Genomic DNA, 8,055 nt, shown 5'->3' on the forward strand with positions numbered 1-8,055 from the left:
CCTTGACTCTGATATCCTGGCCATGTGACCTCAATTCTCTGTATCACTGGTTTCTCATCTTTAAAATGGGGATAATTCTTTTGTCAGAAGATTGAAAAAGAAAGTGAAGAAAGTGAAGTTGCTCAGTCATGTCCAACTCTTAGTGACCCCATGGACTGTAGCCTACCAGGCTCCTCCATCCACAGAATTTTCCAGGAAAGAGTACTGGAGTGGGTTGCCATTTCCTTCTCCAGGGGATCTTCCTGACCCAGGGATTGAACCCAGGTCTCCCGCATTGCAGGCAGCCACTTTACTGCCTGAGCCACCAGGGAAGTCAGAGGATTAACTGAGATAATATATGTAACAGCCCACTGCCTGGCACAATGTAATTACTCCATTTATTATTGTTGCTGTTGCTTAATTCTTATTTGAACATTCTCCAATGTCTTTCCCCAAAGTTCAGGAGCTCTTCAGTGAAAAAGATGGTCTCCACCAGCAGTCTCCTCCTCTGGGTACTCTTGAAGATAAAAGATTCTCTGATAAGATCTGGCATACTCTTTCTTTGGGATGGTATGCAGGTCTAAGAGTATGGCCTATGCAGTGAGAAAAACTTGTTTTCCAACTCTAGTTCTTCTGCTTGTTCACCTAATGACCTTGGGCAATTTAGGAGCATCACCAGGCCCATTGGTAAAATTAGTAAAACAGGGATAATATTAGCTTCAGCCTGATGGCACTCTGGTGAAAGTTGTTCAGTCACGTTATTGCTGTTCAGTTGTTAAGTCATGTCTGACTCTTTGTGGAAGTTGTTCAATTGTGTCTGACTTTACAATCCCATGGACTGTAGCCTGCCAGGCTCCTCTTTTCATGGAATTCTCCAGGCAAGAATACTGGAGTGGGTAGCTGTTCCCTTCTCCAGGGAATCTTCCCAACCCAAGGATTGAATCTGAGACACCAGGGAAGCCCAAGAATACTGGAATGGGTAGCCTATCCCTTCTCTAGGGGATCTTCCTGACCCAGGAATTGAACCAAGGTCTCCTGCATTATAGGCAGATTCTTTACCAACTGAGATACAGGGAAGACCCAGTGAAGGTTGCTGCTAAGTCACCTCAGTCGTGTCCGACTCTGTGTAACCCCATAGATGGCAGCCCACCAGGCTCCACCGTCCCTGGGATTCTCCAGGCAAGAACACTGGAGTGGGTTGCCATTTCCTTCTCCAGTGCATGAAAGTGAAAAGTGAAAGGGAAGTCATTCAGTAGTGTCGGACTCTTAGCGGCCCCATGGACTGCAGCCTACCAGGCTCCTCCGCCCATGCGATTTTCTAGGCAAGAGTACTGGAGTGGGGCGCCATTGCCTTAGTTGAGATAATTAATGCATGTAAGGTGCTTAACATGGTGCTGCTGGCACACAGTGATAACCCAGCAAATGCAAGCTCTTCTTCTTCTTCTTCTAGGAATTGATAGAGAATGCTGAGGCAAGAGGTCAACCCTCCTCCAGATTCCAAAGTCCAGGTATTTAGTCTTAAACATTTTGGAAGCCCCTGTCAGGATTTCTCTCTCATGCTATACCGTGGACAGCTGTGGCCCATTTGAATCAGTGGAAAGCTCCCTTCCCCTTGTTCTTCCTACCCTGGGGTTTTCTTTTCCACTCGTTGGACTTCTATTCATGGATCATCTGCCAGAAACAAGGACCAAGAATTCTTACTCTTAACAGATTTTCTTCCCTTAATGGTCCTGTTCTGTGCTGTCACCCAGACACCCTCCCTCCACTTCAGCCCTCAGCAGCTGGCAGGAAATGTTTATAGAAGAAACTTTTCTTTCTCTTTTTAATAGCCTCCTAGGCTGCAACCTCCCAAATGAGAACCTTGTTAACCAGAAGGACTCTAGGCTACTGATTTATATTCCAGTCATATTGAGAGGGAAAAAAAATTACAAAGGGAGAAAGAAAATGCCAGCGGATCCATGGACTAGTTCCAACACCCTCTCTGATGAGGAGTGTATATTTCTATTTATGCCCTGAGTGCTAAGGGATTCCTTCCAGATTTTAGTATTTGACCTGTTATCCTTGGTTTATGTAGATTCTTGTGGGTTTGCTGGAAACTAGAGTAAAAGTTCCATTCTCCTTCTGTTTAAACCTGAGATGTGTTACTTTCAAATAGCAAAGTCACTCATTTCAACAGAAATGTCAGTATCTTAGTAAAGATGGACCCAAGGCTCATGGAGGCTTCAGAGGATGGCTAAGGGCTCGCTTTCTATCATCCTGTACAGAGAGGTTGGACCAGCATCCCTCTAGGTAGTTAGTTACGCAGGGGCCATAAAACATACAAGTAAAAGTCTTTTGTGGTCAGAATGCTAGTTTGATGATTCAGGGAAGGGCTTCTAGGAGGAGAAAGTACATTTAGAACTGAGCTCGAAAAATTGGTGTCATAGAAAATGCAGGCTGTCTCCCAATATTTATTCCCATCTACCTCTAGAGTAATAGAATCCCTAGTTTTTAGCTGGGTCCTCACCCCCTGCTACACATACAGAATAAAGACTAGAGTTCTTTGGAAAATTGCTGGCAGCAATGGTCACAACTATCCCTCTTCTATAGGCAGATCCTTTTGCATGTAACTAAGTTTCATTGAATGACACATAAATGAAATGATTTGTGTGTGTGTGTGTGTGTGTGTGATTTATGGAGAGTTTCCTTACAAGGAGGAGACATGCTCTTCTTCCAGGTCCCTTCCTTCCTAATGCCTAGAATGAGAATGTAATAGCTGGAGCTCCAGCAGCCATCCTGGATAATGAAGTAAAGTTGGGAATGGAAGAAACCCATGGCAGAACAATGAACGAGGAAGGTCTCATTTCTGTGAAGCCATAGATTACCTTTGCAATCTTATTCTGCCTACCTCTAAATGTATTAAATGAAAGAGTTAAACTTTTATCTTGTTTAGGCCCCTGTTGTTTTGAGTTTTACATAGCTGAACCTAATTAAAAATAATACAGATGGTCAGAGTTTAGCTGAGCAGAGATGGCAGAGAAGAACACTTATGTCAGAGGGAACATCATGGAGAATGTCACAGAAGAGCTAAAAGAGTGGGTAGGGAGTGGGTAACGAATTTCACGGTACTGCCGAAGTGGAGCAATGATTCAGGGGACTAAGAACAGTCTGGGGCCAGCTTTTGAAAGGCCTTGAAGGGCAATCTAATAGAATTTGGAGAGTGTGGTAAAACATAAGTCTGAATGTCATGCAAATCAGAGTAAGAAAGTCATATATTCTTTATCTTTTTTTTAATCCCTTGAGTAATTTCCTCTGGGAAGTTTATGTTCTGGTGAGGGAGACAAGATAGCAACCTCGCAGAACAACTATAGGTTGTGACTAGTGGTCTGAAGTAAACAAACTGTATGACGTGGTAGAGATGAACTGTTGGGTAGAGGTGGCTACTTTAGATAGGGTGGTCAGAAAAGGAGCTTTTGAGCTCTTAAATTCTGTTCCAGGCATGGTGCCGAAGTCTAAGGACACAGGGATGGATAACACACAGTTCCTGTCATTGAAGAGATCACAGTCAATAGTGGGGTGAAGTTAATCAGGAACAATTTCCTAGAAGAGGTGGGAGAGAGCCAAAGGAAGTAATTTAGTTTCTCCATATGTATCAGGCAGATACAGCTGCAATAAAACTGTAACATGCATCCCTCCAAATCTTTTTCATGCAAGAATGATTTTTCTCACCTCTTACTCACCGGTTTGCTTGTAGGATCTGGTTCAGCTGGGCTCTGTTGGATTAGCTGGGCTTGATTCCGGGCTATGGGTTGGTCCAGGTCTGCTTTATATATCTTTTTGTTTTAGGGCCAGTGGCTAGTCAGGATTTAATCTTTTCATGGTGGATGGCAGATGTGCGAGAGATCAAGCTAAATCCTAGAGGCACAGTTAAAGCCTTTGCTTATGTCACATCCACTAATGCTACTAGTCAGAGCAAGTTGCATGGCCAAGACTAACATCAGTGCCTCAGGAAGAAAACTCCACCCAGAGTGGGAAGATTATAAAGACACAAGGATGTTTCCTTCTATTAACAGAGGGAGTGAAGAATTGGGAATGATAATTTAACCTATCATACTGCCCAAAGAAGCAGTGTACATCTTCGTAAATGATCGTTTTACTATTTTTTTTCCAAGAAATCTTTTATATTTCTTAGATTTCTTGAAAGTCACCATACTTCTTTTTGTTTAAAATTTTACTTAAAAAAAATCACAAGACTTCCCTCGTAGCTCAGTGGTAAAGAATCCACCTGCCAATGCAGGAGACATGGGTTTGATCCTTGATGTGGGAAGATCCCCTATGCTGCAAAGAAATGAAGCCCCATGCACCACAACTATTGAGCCTGGGCTTTAGAGCCCAGGAACTGCAACTGTTGAGCCCACATGCCCTAGAGCCTGTGCTCCACAAGAGAAGCCAATGCAATGAGAAGCGTGCACACTGCAATGAAGGGTAGCCCTTGCTCTCTGCAAATAGAGAAAAAAGAACTCAGAATGTAAAAGAAAAAGTAGTGCTAAAGAGTAGTACCAGAAGATATAACAGTGAAAACAAGGCTGGTTCCCTATTTCCCTCTATAGAGGCAAATACTACCCTCTCCGCATGCTGGAGGTATTCTTTCTGTGTGTATAACCAAATATTTGCATACATTAAAAAAAATACAAAATGGCATTCTACTATACATGTTCTTCTGTGCTTTCCTTTTTTCTTCCTGTTTAACAGCCCATCTTAGAGGTAGTTCCATTTCAGTTTAACTAAACCCATTTCATTCTGTTAAATGGTTGCATTGTTTTCTACTGTGAGGCTGTGACATAATGTATTTAATCAGACCCATATTGAAAGACATTTGGATTGTTTCCAATCTTTTGCTACTATAACCAAGGCTGCATTAAATATCTTGGAACATCTAGCTTTATGAACATGTGGGAGTGTATCAGTAGGTTAAATCTCTAAACAGAATATTTTCTAGATCAAGGGATGTTCATCTAAAAGTTTGGTGGATATAGACCCTCTGTTTCTAAAAAGAAAGAAGGATTACTTCCAGCATGGCTACATATCTTTGTTTCTCCCTTCTTCTTCTGGTTCTTGTCCCATGGTATTATTTGGGGCTGGAGCAATGGAATAGAGCAACTCAAAACATTCCTACAGGCTCTCTGGGAAAACTTTGAGGAGTATGGTCCCTAATTTGAAGATGAGAAGAACTCAGCACTACTCTTGTAGCCCAAACCATCACATTAATGAGGGCATTGGAGGAACATCAGATGATGGTTTCACAAATATGTTCACTGAAGAGCTCTGTGGTGCAAGTGGAATGATTAACACCCCTGGGAGATCTTGGTAAAAAATGTGCACAATACTCTTTAATTTGATCTGCTTTCCCTGTAGCACCTAAATATTTAGGGCAAATAGAAAATAGTTCTGATTTACAATCTCTATAAAAAATTTAAACAACATAATAGGACATTTGATCATGAAATTGCCTGAAATAATGTTGGCACTAGTCAGCTATATTTCTTCGAAATGGCCGGTAACTTCAGAGCAAACCCCCAAACATGGATTTTTTCCCCTGCTAATAACAGTCTTATTAATAAAAGAATGATTTTCTTTACTGATCCTTGGCAGCTGCATTCCAGTGCTTTTGTTCAATAAAGGTAGAGATGATAACTGTCAGTGGAAGGAAGATGTGCAGAGGTTCCCATGAGAAGTGGTAGGAACAAATCTTTTATTAAATCATATCAAATTGTGTTTCTTGTTTCCTTTTTTTAATTTTGTAAGTCACAGTCATATCTGCTAGTCTTTATAAACCTTGCCTCCCATTTGTCAAAAAAGACTTGGAGTCTTGGTGTTCTTGAGGTTAAATGCTGCATGATCAATCAGGGTGACACATTTCATATAATTAACTCCATAATGGCATTCCTGAGTCTGTCTTGCTTTTTACCCCTGTTGCCATCATCTGAGATTGGTTAACTTCTAAATGCATTCTCAGATGTTTTATGGATGCCTAGAGAAAGAGCAGTGGAAAGGTGTAGTGGATATCTGGGCTTTTTAACCTGTCCACAGATTCATGCCCCCTTTGAGCAATACCACCTCTATTTCCCTTTGAGGGTAGGTGGCTCAGATGGGCTTATCTATTTCTAGTGCTATGGGTGGGCATATGACCCAGGCCTGGCCAATCAAAACATCATCACTCAAGTTGGCCTAATAAGAGCCAGAGCAAATCCTGGGACTTTTACTACAACTATTGGGAAAGGGAACTTTTTTGATTGGCATTCTTTAAAGAACAAGACACAAACCAAGCCTATTTTTGGTTATCTTTCCTTCCCATGGGAAGAACACTCTTGGAAAAAGGACAAAACAGATAAAAAACAGCCAAGAAATGAAGGAAGACAGATTCTTGATGCAGAAGATAGTTGATGCTCTCACTCTAATGCTTGAATCTAATGATGCCTAAAGTCTCAGCCATCAGTTAGGCAAGTTAATGTGTTTTATTTATTTATTTTTTGCTTAAATCAATTTGAGTTGGGTTTCTGCCTCTTGCCTCCAACAGAGTTCTAAGCACTTGTGTCTTTCAACTTTCAGTAGAGTCTCATGCACAGGAGAGTGTGTTCAACACCAGCACTGCTCATGTCCATAATAGTAATATGATATCAGCTCTCATTTCTTCTGTTGTCTGTGGTTACCACTGCATGATGGACTGTCTTCAGGCTGGAGCAGCTGTTCCACTTCATCAGAGTGTCTTGGCTTAGTCTATCTCCTGTCTTCCTGAAAATTCTCATTGCTTGAATGAGTGATGGTTGTCCTACATCCATGCTCTGAGATATGGTATCAACATGTGCTATGCCCTGTCTTTCCCTACCTTGGCCCAGCAGTTCAGTGGCTCCTTCTGAATACAGTTGGACTGCTTTCTGCCCCAGGGAGCATTCAACCTGAGAATCCCAGGCAGCCAGCTATTGGGATCTTCTCCAAGCTTGGCGCCTCTAAGATCTTCAGTCCATTTCTAGTTCTTCCCTTGCCTTGCTCACATTAGGCAATGACCTTCTTTGTGGGAGAAGAGGTGAGATAGACAGGAGTATGGATGAACGTTTCTAGTGAGCCTTCTGCATACCAAATGCCGTGTTTCACTTATGTGTACTCACATCAATTTGTGTTTCCAGTTGTACTTAATGAATGTCAGTGTATACTTAATACCTTTATAGTCTGGACACTGATCCAAGTGTCATCAAGTAGTACGAATTTAATCCTTAGAAAATCAGGAGAGAGGCATTGTTATCTCCGTGGATAAGCTGGGGCTCAGGAAGGTTAAGTAGTTTTCCAGTGTTCTACAATGAGAACTTGGTGGAAGCAAGATTTCAGCTCAGCCTGAATGACTCTGAATTTAGTTTTCTTCCTTCCTACACTGACACTTGTATTATTAGTGTGAGTCTGTGCATCTCTCTCACCTGTGAACTTCCTGACCTCATCACTCTGTATTTTCTTTCATCTCCAGTACCCACTCCAGAGCCTTTCATGGAGTAGGTTCTCAAAAACTGTTTCTTGAATAAAGGAATCTTTACAACTTGTAAGACAACTATTTTCTTTCCATTTACAAAAGAGCAAATTTAAGCTGAGGGTGGTTAAGGAAATTTTCTGAAGCCAGGAACAAGTATTCATAAAATATAATCCTATAATTCTGAAATTTCCTCCTTCAATTGAGAATTGAGAAAGATATATATGTTAAAGAGAGGCATCTACAGTCTTTTTGTCCTTGTCAATATAGTTAAATGAAGGCTCTATTCAGCTGAGTTAACATGAGAAAAACAGCATAGCCATTTTTGTACAAGAAAGCTGCATCTGTGTTGCGGAATCTATACTTGAACCTCTTATAACTTGTGAGCAGGCAAAACATTGTTTAATGGTTCTGGATAAAGCTCAAGTGAAAAATGACTCCGGTGGGGAAATCTTTTATAGAAATGGAAGTGATTGTTTCAGGAATCTGAATTGTAATTTTTTACTTCTAAATCTATTGTCTCTTAAACCCTGATCTACAACCTGGACACATCTGACCTGGAATTCTGGTGACTTTAGCTG

The sequence above is a fragment of the Bos indicus x Bos taurus genome, chromosome 25 (genome assembly GCF_003369695.1).
Source record: "Bos indicus x Bos taurus breed Angus x Brahman F1 hybrid chromosome 25, Bos_hybrid_MaternalHap_v2.0, whole genome shotgun sequence".
Taxonomy (NCBI): domain Eukaryota; kingdom Metazoa; phylum Chordata; class Mammalia; order Artiodactyla; family Bovidae; genus Bos; species Bos indicus x Bos taurus.